We start from the raw sequence: 15,992 nt of genomic DNA, 5'->3' as shown, positions 1-15,992 counted from the left end.
ATAGATGCCAACCTAGTTATGGTATGGGGTCGTGAAGCTGCTTGTTTCTGGGGACTTGGGAAGGGTCTTGCCCTTGCTGCTTGGGCCCCTTTGGAGCCATGAAAGAAACTGACATGACTTCTGCTCCCTTATAAGACAGGGCTCCATGTTATTTTCCAAGAGCCTACTAGGTGCAGGCCCACTGCTGGGGACTTCTCAGAGAAGATGATAGTAACTGTTTTATTCTTATTTTAGTTTACTATGTGCAAGAGTCAGGGTCCAGCCAGAGAGACAGAACCAGTAGGAGGGACATATTAAGAGATTTATTACAAGGAATTGGCTAACACAACTGTCACAGCTGGCTAGGCAAGTATGAAATCCATAGCTGATGGTTATTTTCATGTCAACTTGATCTGGTGCCCAGATATTTTGTCAGACATTATTCTGGGTATTTCTGTGAGGATGTTTCTGTATGATATTGACATTTTATCAGTAGCTTGAGTAAAGCAGATTGCCCTCCCTAATGTGGGTGGGCTTCATCTAATCAGTTGAAAGTCTGAGTAGAACAAAAGGCTGATGCTCTTGTGAGTAAGGGAGAATTCTTTCTGCCTGACTGTCTTTGAACTAAGACATTGGCTTTTTCCTGCCTTTGGACTCAAACTGAAACATTAGCTCTCCCGGTTCTCAGGCTCTTAGACTCAAACTAGAACTACACCATCAGCTCTCCTGAGCTTGCCACCTCACTAGACGTGTGTGTGTGTGTGTGTGTGTGTGTGTACATATGTATGTATTCGTTCTATTGGTTCTGTTTCTCTGGAGGACTCTGCCTAATACAGTAGGGCAGGCTGTCAGGAAGGGCAGGCTGGAACTCTCAAGCACAGGTGGAGTAACTTCTTCAGGGAAACCTCAGCTCTGCTACTAAGGCCTTCCAACTGATTCAATCAGGGCCACCCAGATTATCTAGGATAATCTCCCTTACTTAAACTCAACTGATTATGGACTTTAATTACATATATAAGATACTGTCCCAGCAACACCTAGATTAGTGTTTGACTGAATAACTGGGGACGGCAGCCCAGCCTAGTTGGCACATAAAACTGACTACCACAGCATTGGCCAGATGTAATGCCAAGCCCAAGCCAGCCGGTTTGCTTTTCCAACAATCCCATAAGGCAGATTTTTTAAAACTCTTTTTTTCTAGAAGAAAGTAACTTGCTCGAGCTCACACAGCTGAGAGTGGGGAGCTGGGGCTTGAACCCAGGTTCCCTCCAGCACATGCTCCCACCTCTCAGGTTCTGCATCACAGCCCTCATTACAGCCCTGTGTGGTGGATTCTCTTCTCTGCTTTAGAAGCAGCTGGAGGCCCAGAGGAGGGTACGTGGCGGCCCCAGGCACTCAGCTGGGAAGTGGAGGGCTGTTCCACATCAGCTCAGGTTCCCCTCTTCACGAGAGCCATCTGCTCGCTCCTCCTACCTCAGCCACCCACCCCAAAGGAAAATGCTTCTGCCCCTGAATGCTCTGTGAGACACGGGCCCCCCTCCCTCCTGGCCTCAGCATTGCCCTGTGTCAGGAGGGGCAGGGTTCTTCCAGGTTTGTCCTTGGAAGGCCTGGCCTTGGAGTAGAGAGTGGAGTCTGGGGACCCCTGTCTCCAGGGAGCTCTATTTGGGGCCTAGTCTCATCCTTGGGGATGTCTCAAGGGCATCCCGTGGGAGATGCCCAGCCAGGACCAAATGCCCTCGAAGAGTCTGTCTCCCGAGCCTCAGGCCGGACAAGGCCTGAGTTGCCCAGCAGAATGTGCATTCCTTGGGAAACCAGGGAGCCTTCTGGGACACCAAGCCCCTGAAGGGTCCCAGCTCAGCCAAGCCTGCGGTCAGTGCTGGCTGTGGCCTGGCCTGCCCACGCCTTCCTTTGGGGGTCTTGGTGCCAGGGAGGAGGCCCTGTGAACAATGCCCCCCTCTGTTCTTGGCCTGGGAGGGGGGGTGGCTAATTCAGCTGCACTTCACACTGGCTGGGGATCCAGTGCTCCCCAGCTTACCCTCACTAACTGGCACCTTGGGCCTCAGAGGAAAGCCAGACACCCTGTGCTTAGCACACTCCCAACTCCCAGACAGGCCACAACTCAGTGGTCAGGAGTCAGGGCTAAAATGACTTCAGAGGCCCTGGGGCTGGGGGCTAGGGCCCAAAACCCCACCCCAGAGTGTCCTTGCTCGGGTGTTTTGACCAGGCCCCAGGCCTCACTTGGTGAATGAGGAGAGGAGCTCAGAGAGGCTGGGCAGCTTGCTTCTGGTCACACAGCCAGGAAGCAGCAGAGGTGGAACTCCAACCCAGACCTGTGAGCCTCCAGAGTCCATCAGAGAGCCCTATGGAAACCCTGAAGTGATCATGAGTCCAAGGGCTCAGGGCACCCTCCATGGAGGTCAGCACACGTGTGCACACACACACGGGCACACGCACAGGCACACGCGAGCACACAGTCCTCAGTTGCCAAACCCTGCCAAGGACAGCCCTGGGAAGGACCCTGAGGTGCTCCAGGCCCAGTTCTGCACCCTCACCTGGAGGGGCCTCTCTACTTCCCACATTCCCAGCCTGGGCACAGGAGTCAGGGCCGCAGCCCAGGGTCCCCTTCCTGTGTGCATAACAGCGGGGAGGTCAGTCTTGCCCTGGAGCTCCCGCCAGCCCGCCAGGCCTGTGGGTCAGCTGGACCTCCTCCCTCAGGGCCCCCAGGCCCCGGGCCAGGCCCGGCTTCCGGAGCTGCCGCCACCTTGGCCGGCCTCACCACACATGGTTTCAATTAGCAGCCTGCCGGGATGAATGGTGCCTTGTGAGAGCGAGGCAGGCTTCACCTGCACACAGGCTGGGCCAGGTGGGCAGCCTTGGAGAGGGAGGAGTCCGGGGGGGACCTCAGTGGGGGCTGTGCTGGCGGGGGGACAGGGCAGCACCACAGGTAAGAGCCAGGGCCTGTGGTCAGACAGAGGAGGGCGGGGTCCTGGGCCTGCCACCCACAGGCTCCGTCTGGGCGACACACAGAAGCTTTCTGGGCCGTGGCACCAACCTCCGTGTAAAGGTGGGTAACAGAGCCCCTTCCTGGGGCTGTGAGGATTCAGGGAGACGGGGCTTGGCACGGAGAAAGGGCCTGGCACATAGTGTGCACTTGGTACCCAGAGTCCAGCCTGTCAGGGGCTCGCAAACTCAATTTAATGAGGAAGGGTAAGGACCCCAGCTTGGAGCAAGGGGGCTGGTCTCCGTTGTGACTTCCCTTGTGACGTGGAGAAGGCTACAGTCCCCTCTGTAGTTCCATCAGCTCCCTCCACACTTCAAAAGGCCTCACCCAGGGAGTTTTAGAAGCAAACCTCAGCTCCATGAGGAGGCGGGCCAGAAGGGCTGGCTGGCCTCCCACCTCCATTGCAGCGGGAGAGGCTCAGGGCAGACAGGACGGGAATAACGAATGTCCATTGAGCCCTTGCTGGGCGCTGCGCTCTGTGCATTGCATGCAGCGTCTTGCTTAATTCTGCTCCTCCTTCGATTAATGTTTGCATTACACAGAGCCAAACGGATTCAGAAAGGGTAAGCAACCAGGCTGCAGCCACACAGCTAGGGAGAGGCCGAGCGCACAACGAGCTCCAGAGCCCGGGCTGGAGCTTCCACACTACCTGCTGCATGGGTGGCCGGCACAGGGCGGCCTGCCTGAGGGAGCTGAGAACTCCTTCCCTGAGGGCCTCCAGTGCCTGGGGCTTTTGGAGGGCAGTGCTCCCAGCTCAGATTCCTTTCCCACCCACAGAGTTTCCCAAGGCCCAGTCTAGAGACCCCGAGGACCCATGTCCTCCTTCCAGCACCCAGCACAGCCTGGCACAGAGGAGAGGCTCCTGGGCGTCTGAGAACAAAGGGGAGGGAGGAAGTGTCGAGGGGTGGCGCAAACCTTGTCACGTCTCTTTGTACCAAACCACGGTGGCAGTCCTGCCACCGTCGGGATAAAGCACAGACTCCTTGCCCCTTGGATGAGGCCCCAAGGACCTGGCAAAAGTCTCCAGCTTCATCACCCCTCCTCCCTCACCCCTGCCCCAACCTCCACTCCCCAGGCTAAGGCCTTCAGCTTCTCGGTAGCCCTTGGCCCTCTGTCCCTCACCTTCAGGCTTTGCTCCTGCTTTCACCTGCCTGGAACCTTTCCTTTTCCACCCAGGCTAACCAGGCCTTCAAGACTCAGCCAAGTACCCGGTGCACCAGGATGCCCCATCTGCCCCACTGGGCTCCAGAGCATGCCTTCCCCCCTTTTCCGAGGGCCAGGAGCAGAGCCCTGGGGCCTCAGGGGCCATTCTATGGGCCTGGCCCCAAATTCCGAATCTACCTCTGTGGAGGAATGAGAGGCTTCCTCTCCCCTCTGTTGAAGATGGGGCACTGCCTCTTTAGGTCGGTCTTCTCTGGGCCTCTTCTAATTCAACCATCTAGGGAGTCCAGGGCGTCATTTGCTGAACGGGTCACTTCTAGCTCTAAGCCTTTCAGTGGTTCTCTCAGCTCTGCTGAGAAACCACTTCTGGAGGATGGTTTTATGATGAACCGTCCCTTTTGTCTGTTCCATATACTACGCTGTCTCCTTCAAAGTGAGCTGAAGCAGCCAACAGCTGGTGCTCACATCTCACTGGTTGTCCTCCTTCACCCTGACCCCCATGCCCTTTAGTGTGAAGGGTCAGTGAGGGCCACTGTGGAAATAACTATGGATGTGCTTGAGAGTTAGGCCGCAAAAATATTGAAGTGGCTTTGTTTATGATACTAAAAATCCATCATGTTCAACAATTAAATAAGAATGGGACAGTCACAAAACTGAATCCCAAGAATGTTTAATGATACCAGGAGACAGAGAAAAAAAAGCAAAAGAGGAAAACCCCCATGCAGACATGTAAAAGTAAAAGAATCAGGAGGTGTAGTGTAAAAGCATAGACTCAGAAGTTACAAGGCCTGGTCCAAAGGCAGACTCTGCCACCCTGTAGCCAGGAGATGATGGACAAGGCACCTAACCTCAGAGCCGAGTTGCATCATCTGTAAGATGGGGATGACACTGCTTTTATGATTATAGACACCAAAGTGTGTTATGAGTGATTTTAATTTTCTTAGGTTTGCTTATTTGTATTTAACTTTTTTTCCTGTAACGAATGTGTATTACTTGTATTAATTTGAAAAATAAAAAAAACATGACTTCCTAAGGAACCAGACTAGTGGGACTCATGCCTGTGTTTCCTGCCAGCATGTTGTTGAGGACATTGCTCATTATGATGCGCTGATGAGATTTTCTGGGAGAAACTGATCTGTTTTTGGTACCAGGTGGTTTCCCTGATCACACTGGCTGTCCGTGGGCTTCAAGCCACAGCCAGGTAGCTAACCTCAGTGTTCAGTGTGAGGGGATCATTTAAATAAACTACAACACAGCTCTACAGTGTGCATAGGAGAGCGTGTGAAGGAGTCCCACCAAAGAGTTAGAAGTGTTAGCCCAGGGACCGGGGCAAGAGAGACACTTATGCTTTAGATTTTGTGCACTTCACTGATGACTGCAATTCTTTCACAATAATCTTGTATCACAATAATAATGGAAATAAGTTGATGTAGTAGAAAAATATTTAGTGACATGTAAAGATGTTGACAATTTATCACGATTATAAAGAGTTTTGCAAAATAGAATGTTGGTATATTCTCATTTCTACAAAAACGATTTTATACATCAGACAGAAAGGAGAAGTCCTAAAATATGAACAGTGGTCATCCTGGAGTCATGGGGTACAGACATTTTCATTCTAATTTGTCTGTATGTTCTCAATTTTCCACAATGGACATCTATAACTTTTGTGATTAAAAAAAATGTATTTTCTTAAAAGGAAAGATTTGGTCCAAGGCTTTGCCTGCATTAAGTGTCTAAGTCACGGCAGCCTGCATTTTTAGCCTTTTTCTTGCCTCTACTTTCTCCTCCTTCTCTGTGTGCCTGTTTTCTCACCCACTTTTAATTGGTGCCATCTTGCTGTCCTTCCTGCGTCCTTGAAAGAGGTCTGAAGTCCTTGTTAAACCGAGGCTAGGGGGCTTCCCTGGTGGCGCAGTGGTTGGGAGTCCGCCTGCCAATGCAGGGGACACGGGTTTGAGCCCTGGGCCAGGAAGATTCCATATGCCGCAGAGCAACTGGGCCAGTGCACCACAACTGCTGAGCCTGCACTCTAGAACCATGAGCCACAACTACGGAAGCCCGCGTGCCTGGAGCTCGTGCTCTGCAACGGGGGAGGCCACCGCAATGAAAAGCCCGCACACCACCACGAAGAGTGGCCCCCACTCGCTGTAACTGGAGAAAGCCCGCGAGCAGCAACAAGGACCCTGGGCAGCCAAAAGTAAATAAATAAATAAATAAATAAATAAATTTATTTATTTAAAACAAAACAAAACCGAGGCTATGCAGAAGCCAGGGCTCAGGTCCAGCCGATGGTTTCCCATCCAGTGGTCCCCCAACACCCCATGCCGCCTCCAGGAGTATTGTTCTAATTAGACTGGGGATGCAAAGCAGACCCGAAGGCGGAACTATAAACACCAGAACTATAAACATCTGGGTAACTGACTGCAGCTGTGTAGATGGCCCTGGCCCTCGTGTACACTGGGAGCTGGATGGGGGCTGGGCTGACCATTGAGGACTTGCCTTGGCCTCACCTCCTTAGACCACAAGCTGCTATGAGCTGGGCAGTTAGAGAACTAGTGCATCAATCGTGGGTGAGCTTACATCCAAGTGAGCTGGGGGTGTGGGGGCCAAGCATCCTCAAAGTCATTTGAATTCTATTATCTATGCCCCTTGGCCTCAATTTCCCCTTCTGTAAAATGGGGGAGAGAGGAACTAAGAGACTAGACGGGCCTTCTCAGCCCTACCACATCATGCTTGACTCATAAATCTAGGCACTGGGACTAAATGCCTGTAATTATCTGTCTGTAATATAATAAAAATATATACCATGTGATACTATAAACATGGTATAATAAATTGTCTCTAGTATAACCCATACATTATATTATATATTACCATATCATACTCTTTAATATTATATTTCTATATTTTTAAAGTGTGAGTATCTGTGATCAGAGAGTATGTAGAGGCAAGCCAGGAAGCCTTCCTGTAGGAAGAGAGATTTAAGGGCTATAAATTTGACAGGAAGAGGAAAGGAGAGCAGAAAGGGAAGAAAGAGACTTGAAAGAGAGATTTATGGGTATTTTTGCGGGTGGGGGGGGTGGTCATCTGGGACAGGAATCCATGTCTATACTCCACCCCAGAAACACACAGCCTGGTATAGTGGAGGGCAGGAAGAAAGCACACTGGATTAAAATGATCAAGACTTGCCAGCCCCAGCAGCTCCCAAACCTGGCTGCATAACAGAAACCCTGGTGAACTTGGTAAAACACAGATTCCTGGGCCCTTCGCAGAGTTCCTGAAGTAGAATCTGGAGCAGCAGCGCCAGGTATTTGAATTTTGGAAATTGCCCAATTGATTCTGAGGCCAGAAGTGTCTGTGTCTGGCACAGGTGGGTGTTTGGGAACCTTGGCCCAGAGTTCCCAGTGTCTGTGGATAGAACGTGGGGTGGGGAGTCACTCACAGTTCTCACATCCTCCTCTGTTCCTGGCTATCCACATGCAAAAGAATGAAACTGGACCCCAACCCTACACGATATATAAAAATCAACTCAAAATGGATCAGAGACATAAATGACCTATCTGTTAAGGGTCCAGTATCCAGAATATATAAAGAACTCTTACAATTCAAGAAAAAAGACAACCCAATTCAAAAACGGGCAAAGGGGGACTTCCCTGGTGGCGCAGTGGTTAAGAATCTGCCTGCCAATGCAGGAGACACGGGCTCGAGCCCTGGTCCAGGAAGATCCCACATGCTGCGGAGCAGCTAAGCCCGTGCGCCACAACTACTGAAGCCCGCATGCCTAGAGCCCGTTCTCCACAACAAGAGAAGCCACCGCAATGAGAAGCCCGTGCACCACAACAAAGAGTAGCCCCTGCTTACCACAGCTAGAGAAAGCCTGCACGCAGCAACAAAGACCCCATGCAGCCAAAAATAAATATTAAAAAAATAAATGAATTTACATAAAAAAAGAATGAATTAGAAAAACGGGAAAAGCTCTTGAATAGACCTTTCTCCAAAGACATACAAATGGCCAACGAACACATGAAAAGATGCTCAACACCATTAGTTATCAGGGAAATGCAAATCAAAAACCACTTTGCACCCACTAGGATAGATACAGTTTTTAAAAATGGAAAATAAGTTTGGGCAAGGATATGGAAAAACTGGAACACTTGTACATCGCTGGCAGGAATGCAAACTGGCTTGGCCACTGTGGAAAACAGTTTGAAGTACTGATTCATTCTACGACGTGGATGAACTTTGAAAACATTATGTTTTAGTGAAAGAAACCAGACACAAAAGGCCATAAATTGTAGGATTCCATTTATGTGAAATGTTCAGAATAAGCGACCCATAGAAACAAAGTAACTGAATGTTTGCCAGAGGCTGGGAAGAAGGAAGAATGGGGAATGGCTGCTAATGGATATGAGCTTTTTTTTTGAGGTGATTAAATGTTCTGGAATTCGATAGTGGTGATGGCCGCACATCTTTGTGAATACTAAAACCCACTGGTTGTACACGTTCAAGGATTATTTTATGGCATGTGAATTTTATCTCAATTTTAAAAAATCAGAGCTGCCTTTAATACTGTGTGTGTATCTTTATTGTGCTAAAAAATACATATCATAAAATTTCCCATTTTAACCACCTTTAAGCATTAATTACATTCCCAATGTTGTATAACCATCACTTTCTATTTCTAACATTTTCCATCACCCCAAGCAAGAACGCTGGATCCATTAAGAAACAATTCCCCATTCCCTCTCCCCTCAACCTCTGCTAACCTGTAACTTACTTTCTGTCCCTATGAATTTTCCCATTCTAGATATTTCATATAGGAGGAATCATACAATATTTGTCCTTTTGCGTGTCTGCCTGTAGGGTCAGGCCACTCAAGATGGCTGTTCTCTTGCTTTCTCTACATCCCCTGCTTGACCAGTCTCTGCTTCTCCTGCACCTACTCACGTGAACGTGCTTGCCCCCTGCTCTAGCTAGTGATTGTTCTAATCCTCAGGCCAGAGTGGCTCCACCTGCTAGTTTATTAAAGGGAAACGTCTGCCCTGGTGATGGTCATTAACCTGAGGGCTGTGAGGGCGTGCCCCAGCCGCTGGTTTCCTTGGTAACTGATGAGCCAACGTGACGTCACTTCCCCCTATAAATGGCAGCCTCCATCTCCCCATAGCAGTGCAGATAGCGTGCAACGTCCTGCCTGCGGGCCGTCGTTCGCAGTGGGGGTGTTGCTCCAGGCCCCTTTGTTTTGGATGCGTAAGAGCCCCCGTCCAATAAACCATTGATGTCTCTGTTTCCAGGCCCTTTCTTCCGTCTCGAGGCTGAGCAACTACAACACTTGCTGGGGTGCAGCCCAACAATTGGCGAGCCAGCCAAGGAAACTCCTGGGAGCATTGAGATGTCTGGAAATAAGCACGGGGAACGGAAGGTTGTGAGAGTGATCCCCGGGCTGGCCGTCCACTTGCATGTGGAGCCCTGTGGCAGCTGACTACCATGAGAAACGTCTTTCTCTTCCGTTACGTTGATGCTATCCTGTTAAACCTTCCCAGTTTCAAAGTAGCAGCCCTGTGCTCGTGGCTCATCTGACTACATGAGGTTGACTGGTGAATACAGACAAAACGTAAGGACCTGGATTATCTTGGATGTTAACTGGTTGGGTAAAACAAGCATACCCCCGACCTACCATCCCTAAACAATTACAGACACAGACTTCAGGGATATTAACTCAGGGACAAGCTTGTGAATTGGACATGGCCAGTTAGCTGGAAGGATTTGGTTGACCTGGGAGGATTTGGTTGCAGCCTGCGGCAGTGGCAAAATAATATGAGTACCCTTGGGCTTCTGGTCCCAGCTATGGAAGGGGGCAGAGCAGTGGTATCGTGTGATGGAACACTATATGCGGTCTACAGTGTGTTACAACAGGTGAAAGACATGACAAAAGTCAAACAGTGCAAAAAGCCACTATTTTGGATCTAGAACGGCTGTGAGTGACATACAGGACCTCCACGGACATTGACAGTGACCGAGGAACCCACTTTACCAGCCGTGAAGTTCAGGAATGGGCCGATGAAAACGACACACTGGCACTTCCACCTGCCTTACAAGCCCACTGCTGCCGGGCTATGAATGGACTGAAGCAACTATAGAGATGGGAAACCCACTCTGTCAACACATGGACACATCGCAGGAGCAATCCTCCCAGTGCTCATGCCATGTTAACCCAGAGGCAACCAGTCAACACAATCAGAGTTCAACTGTTGACCACCAAAGGACCGTTGCCAACTATTCATCAGGACAACAACTAGCTTTTGCCCTTTGCCACAGCATCTGCCCCCAGAGGAACACGTTATAAAATGGCCCTGGAACTGGCAGGTAAGTGTCTGGTGGTTTGAGTTTGCTGCCTCGTGGGGAATAGGATTAGAAAGGGATTTACCGATTTCACCTGTGTTCTACCTGGCCCCACCTAAGACTACTAAGGTAATTAATCTGGGCCCCTCACCAGAGAAAGGCACCATTATATTAACCCTGTGATCTGTTGTTAAACTACCTCCCCGGTATTCCGCACTGGCTGTGGGTACTGAGGGTGGATAGAGGGTATGGTAAGGCAGGCCGGGACAAAAACCACAGGCAGGACTGCTATTATCTCAGAATCCTCTTACTGCTTGTATTTTGCTTGATGGTCATGATCGTCCCTGTGTTGTACCTGTTAAACAGCTTACATTTCGTCCTGTTACCAAACCAAACTTGGGTCCCCTCGCCCACACTGCAGAAAAGCCAATCTACTGACACCAGGTTGTGATGAAGGAAAGTGCAGTGTTGATTGCAGGGCACCAAGCAAGGAGTCCAGCAGCTATGCTCAAAGGGCCCGAATTCCCCCAGGGCTTTCAGGGAAAGGTTTATTAAAGACAGGGTGAGGGAGAGGGTTACTGGGTATGCACATTCTTCTGACTGGTTGGTGGAGAGGTAATTGGGAGTCAACACCATCACCCTTCTGGTTCCACTGGGTCTGGGGTCTACATGCTTGTGGTCAGCATACAGTTAACTTTTCCACCTGGTTGGGATTTCAGTATCTGCAAAACAGCTTAAAGGACTTGGCTCGGAGTATTATCTATAGCCCTTGAGGAGGGGCTAAAGGTCCTTGACTTTGTTTAATAGCTAAATTATTATTTTGTCTTGCTTGACTGTTTTCCTTTTGTTTCTGCATTTTCTTACTTCTCTGAGTAAATTTATGCTATGGAACTTGGGGAAGGCCTAGGAGGCTCAAGTTTTTCTACAAAGAGGTAGGCGGAGGACGCGGAGGGGACTCTCTCCCAGGAAGGCCCCATTGGGTCCTGCTCACTTACAGTCCATAGTCTGAGGGGAGGGAATCTGTTGGCCAGCTGGGGGCAACGGTGACCTCACTGCGAAAATACTCTGTTTGCTGGGTCTACAGTGAGATGCTGTTGTCGTCCTCCCCGAATTCCATGAAAAATTGACTCGATATGCCCCTGGCTCCAAAGTTTGCCCACCTCTTAGACTCTAGACACTCTCTAGCTGCTGGTGTCTGTATTGCATTTGTGGTATTTGGTTTCAGTGCACCTCTGCACACCTGACCTCATGGATAGAGTGGAAGACGGGCAGACTGAGACGGTAAGGGTCGTGCAGGGCATACAGGGGTGGAGGGTAGGGTCAGGCCACTCAAGATGGCTGTTCTCTTGCTCTCTGTACCTCCCCTGCTCGACCAGTGCCCGCTTCTCCTGCACCTACTCACGTGAATGTGCTTGCCCCCTGCCCCAGCTAGTGATTGTTCTAATCCCCAGGCCAGAGACGCTCCACCTGCTAGTTTGTTAAAGGGAAACATCTGCCCTCGTGATGGTCATTAACCTGAGGGGCTATGAGGGAGGTGCCCAGGCTGCTGGTTTCCCTGGTAACTAGTGAGCCAACCTAATGTCAATTCTCCCTGTAAATAGTGGCCTCCGCCCCCGAGTAGCAGATTGCTGCCATGGCCTGCCTGCCATCTGCCGTACTTGGTGGGCTATCCATCTAGGACCCTTAGTTTAGGAGGTGGAAGATCCCCTATCCACAAAATCTTTATCTCTGTCACCGTCTCAAGGCTCTTTCTTCTGTCTCGAGGCTAGGCAAATACAAGGCTTGCTGGCTGGTAGGGTGCAGACCCACACTGCCATATTTCACTTAGTATAATGTTCTTAAGGTTAATTCACACTGTTAACATGTACCAGAAGGTCATTCCTTTTTTTTGACAGAAACGTTTCACTGTATGTATATACCACATTTTGACAGAAATGTTTCACTGTAAGTATATACCACATTTTGTTTATCTGTTCATCTATTGATGGATGCTTAGCTTGTTCCCATCTTAGGCTATTGTGAATAATGTTTAACTCTTTGAGGAACTGTTTGCCATAGCAGCTGTACCATTTTAGAGACACACCAGCAACGTTTGAGGGTTCAAATTTGTCAACATCCTCAGCAAAACTTTTCATTTAAAAAAATTATCGTGATTCTAGCAGGTGTGAAGTGGTTTTAATTTGAATTCCCTTATGACTAATAATAAATTTCCTTGATATCTATGCTAATGCAGTACCACATTTTTGCAAGATTATTTTGGCTCTTTGGCCTCCCTTGGAACTCCATATGAATATTAGCATCGTTTATCCCATTAAAAAAAAACCTCTGAGATTTAATAGGGATTGAATTGAATCTGTATATTGTTCTGGGTAGTTATTATTATTTGAACAATATTAAGCATTCTAATCTTTAAACATGGGTTATTTTCCATTTATTTAGGTCCTCTGTAAATTAAGCAATGTGTTGTAGTTTTGTTTTTTTTTTTCCTTTGGCGTTACGCGGGCCTCTCGCTGTTGTGGCCTCTCCCGTTGCAAAGCACAGGCTCCGGATGCACAGGCTCAGCAGCCATGGCTCACGGGCCCAGCCGCTCCACGGCATGTGGGATCTTTCTGGACCAGGGCACGAACCCGTGTCCCCTGCATCGGCAGGCGGACTCTCAACCACTGCGCCACCAGGGAAGCCCCTGTGTTGTAGTTTTAAGGGTACAAATCTTTCACCTCTTTGATTAAATTATGTAATATATTTTTTAAAATTTTTATTGGAGTATAGTTGATTTACAATGTTGTGTTAGTTTTAGGTGTACAGCAGAGTGATTCAGTTATACATATACATATATTCACTCATTTTTAGATTCTTTCCCCATATAGGTTATTCAAAAATATTGAGTAGGGCTTCCCTGGTGGCGCAGTGGTTGAGAGTCCGCCTGCCGACGCAGGGGACGCGGGTTCGTGCCCTGGTTGGGGAGGGTGCCGCATGCTGCGGAGCGGCTGGGCCCGTGGGCCATGGCCGCTGGGCCTGCGCGTCAGGAGCCTGTGCTCCGCAGCGGGAGAGGCCACAGCAGTGAGAGGCCCATGTACTGCAAAGGAAGAAAAAAATAAATAAATAAATAAATAAATAAATATATATATATATATATATATTGCGTAGAGTTCCCTGTGCCACACAGTAGGTCCTTATTAGTTATCTATTACATATATATATATATATATTGCGTAGAGTTCCCTGTGCCACACAGTAGGTCCTTATTAGTTATCTATTACATATATATATATATATATATTGCGTAGAGTTCCCTGTGCCACACAGTAGGTCCTTATTAGTTATCTATTACATATATATATATATATATATATATATATATAGTAGTGTGTATATGTTGATACCAGTCTCCTAACTGATCCCCCCCGCCCCCTTCGGTAACAATAAGTTTGTTTTCTACATCTGTGACTCTATTTCTGTGTTGTAAATAAGTTCATTTGTACCATTTTTTAAGATTCTGCATATAAGTGATAACATGTGACATTTGTCTCACTTAGTATGAGAATCTCTAGGTCAATCCATTTTGCTGCAAATGGCATTATTTTGTTCATTTTTATGGCTGAGTAATATTCCATTGTATATATGTACCACTTCTTTACCCATTGTCTTTTGATGGACATTTAGGTTGCTTCCATGTCTTGGCTATTGTCAGTAGTGCTGCAGTGAACACTGGGGTGCATGTATCTTTTTGAATTATACTTTTCTCCAGATGTACGCCCAGGAGTAGGATTGCTGGATCATATTGTAGTTCTATATTTAGTTTTTTAAGGAACCTCCATACTGTTCTCCATAATGGGTATACCAATTTACATTCCCACCAACAGTGTAGGAGGGTTCCCTTTTTTCCACACCCCCTCCAGCATTTATTGTTTGTAGATTTTTTGGTGATGGCCATTCTGACTGGTGTGAGGTATCTCAGTGTAGGTTTGATTGGCATTTCTCTAATAACAGCAATGGTGAGCATGATTTCAAGTGCTGTTGGCCATGTGTTTGTCTTCTTTGGAGAAATGTCTGTTCAGGTTTTGGGCCAATTTTTGAATTGAGTTGTTGGCATTATTTACATATACTGGATATTAAACCCTTAGCAGACCTATCGTTTGCACACATTTTCTGTCGTTCTGTAGGATGTCTTTTTGCTCTGTTGATAATGTCCTGTGATGCACGGAAGTTTTTAATTTTTATGAAGACCAATGTATCTATTTTTCATTGTTTTCTGTGCCTCTGGTGTCATATTTAAGAAACCATGGCCAAATCTAAGGTCATGGAGATGTGCACCTATGTTTTCTTCAACAGTTCTATAGCTTAGCTTTAAAATTTAGGCCTTTGGTTGATCTTGAGTTAAGTTTTATATATGGTATGAGGTAGGGTCCAACCTCAAGGTTCTGCATGTGAGATCCAGGTTTTTCAGTACCATTTGTTGAGTCTGTTCTTTGCCTAGTGAGCAGTCTTTACACTCCTATCAAAAATCAAGTGAAAATCGATGTGAGGGTTAGTTTCTGGGGTCTCAAGTGTATTCCATGGTCTATACGTCTATGCTAATGCAGAACCACAATTCTGTAAGATTATTTTGGCTCTTCAGTCTCCCTTGGAACTCTATATGAATATTAGCATTGTTTTTCCCATTTCTTAAAAAAAAAAAGAAAAAAGAAAACAACAACTCTGCGATTTAATAGAGACTCAATTGAATTTGTATATTGTTCTGGGTCGTAGTATTATTTGAACAATATTAAGCATTCTAATCTTTAAACATGGGTTGTTTCCATTTATTTAGGTCCTCTTTAAATTAAGCAGTGTGTTGTAGTTTTCAGGGTACAAGTCTTTCACCTCTTTGGTTAAATTCTGTAATATTTTTATTTTATTTTTTAATTTTTATTGGAGTATAGTTGATTTACAATGTTGTGTTTCAGGTGTATAGCAGAGTGATTCAGTTATACATATACATATATTCACTCATTTTTAGATTCTTTCCCCATATAGGTTATTAAAAAGTATTGAGTAGAGTACCCTTTGCTACACAATAGGTCCTTATTGGTTATGTATTATGCATATAATAGTGTTTATATGTTGAACCCAATCTCCTAATTGACCCCTCCCCCCTTCCCTTTTGGTAACCATAAGTTTGTTTTCTACATCTGTGACTGTATTTCTTTTTTGTAAATAAGTTCATTTGTGCCATTTTTTTGATTCTGCATATAAGTGATATCATATAATATTTGTCTTTCTCTGTCTGACCTACTTCACTTAGTATGAGAATCTCTAGGTCCATCCATGTTGCTGCAAATGGCATTATTTCCTTCACTTTTATGGATGAGTAATATTCCACTGTATATAAGTACCACTTATTCTTCACCTGTTCGTCTGTTGATGGACATTTAGGTTGTTTCCGTGTCTTGGCTATTGTAAATAGTGCTGCAATGAACATTGGGGTGCATGTATCTTTTCAAATTATGATTTTCTCCAGATGTATGCCCTG

The sequence above is a fragment of the Mesoplodon bidens genome (genome assembly GCF_964165515.1).
Source record: "Mesoplodon bidens genome assembly, chromosome: 4".
In the NCBI taxonomy this organism is placed as follows: domain Eukaryota; kingdom Metazoa; phylum Chordata; class Mammalia; order Artiodactyla; family Ziphiidae; genus Mesoplodon; species Mesoplodon bidens.
Note: the sequence above shows the minus strand (reverse complement) of the source record.